This window comes from Pogoniulus pusillus, chromosome 1, assembly GCF_015220805.1.
Source record: "Pogoniulus pusillus isolate bPogPus1 chromosome 1, bPogPus1.pri, whole genome shotgun sequence".
Classification (NCBI taxonomy): domain Eukaryota; kingdom Metazoa; phylum Chordata; class Aves; order Piciformes; family Lybiidae; genus Pogoniulus; species Pogoniulus pusillus.
This window is the reverse complement of record NC_087264.1, coordinates 29,788,485-29,790,009: the sequence shown is the minus strand read 5'-3', so window position 1 is coordinate 29,790,009 and position 1,525 is coordinate 29,788,485.

Here is a 1,525-nt window from a genome sequence, read left to right as displayed (position 1 = left end):
CTTATCTTGCCTTTATAATATTATTTCAAAGTCATCACTTAAAGCTGTGGGGAGCCTAAACACTATAGCTGCTTTTATTGAACATTTAAAGAGTAAAACACTTAACTGCTTTATTTTACTTCAAAAGAGCTCAGACTGATTTCTATGGAAATACTTTCTTCTACTAGATAGTTTTTGTGTTTATTTAAAGGTCAGTCAAAGCTTGTTGCAAAGCACCCATAAGGTATAATTAAGGTATGACAAAATGTATGAGATTATACTGAAACAGCAGCTGGCACAATGAAAGATCAGTGTTACCCTGGATGCTCAGGAGAACACTTCTTCAACAGTGGTGCACAGTGTTATTTTGGTGCTGATTTTCTACCAATACGATTGAAAAAGAGCTTTTCTTTCCCTAGCAGCACCATCTTTTTCTGTTGCTTTGGAGATATATTCACTGCAAAGATTGTATTTGTCTGAGGTGACTGCTATCAAAGATACTTCTTAGGGGGATTGCCTTATGTCTGCATGAAAGACCTAAAGTAAGTCTATCCAGATGAGCCGAAACTGGTAGAGTTAGAACACTTGTATGGATGAGCCGAGAGCTCCTGACTGAACTGAAACAAGAAGTGTGGAAGAGATAGAAGCAGGGGAAGATGGCACAAAAGTAATGTAGAGTTGCTTTCTGACCTTACAGGGGCAGGATTAAGGAAGGACTGAGAAAGACGAAGTTGTCCAGGAGTTGAATGTGGCAGGAGATGTGAAGGGCAAAAAAAAAGGATTCTACAACTGTGTAAGAGCAATGGCTGATGTCATTGTGAGGCTGTTGTCATTGTATGTTCATGGCTGCTGCAAGAGATGCCTGAAGCCTGGAAGAGAGTTAATTTCACTCCTGTCTTCAAGAAGAACAGGAAAGAAGAATTGGGGACCTACAGGCCAGTCAGCTTTACCTCAGTCTCTAGGAAGCTGATGCAGAAAATCATCCTGGAAAGCACTTTGAAATATATGAAGGAAAATAGAATGATTTGGAGTAGTTAGCATGGATTTGCAAAGAGGAAGTCATGCTCCTTCAACCTCACAGTTTTGGACAGCAAATTGACAGTCTTGCTGAATGCGGGGAGAGTAGTTCGTGTTGTTTACTTCAACTTTTGTAAGGATTTTCACACCATCTCCTATAACAGCAGCACAGACAAACAAAGTATGAATTAGGTAAGTAGATAGTGAGATGGACTGAAATCTAGGGCAATGTTCATACCTAGAGGGTCATGATCAGCTACACAAAGTTCAAGTGGAGCTCAAGTGGGGTCAGTACTGTAAATATCTTCACGAATTATCTGGATGACAGCATGGAATGGATGCTCAGCAAGTTTGCAGATGATACGAAAGTGGAAGGAGTGGTTGATAGAACAGATGACTGTGCAGGCATTTAGAGGAACCTCAGCAGGAATGGGGCATAAAGAAATCTTAAGTTTAACAAGGAAAGACACAAAGCTTTTCATCTGTGGAGAAGTAACCCTGAGCACTAGGGTAGTGGAAAGCATCTCTG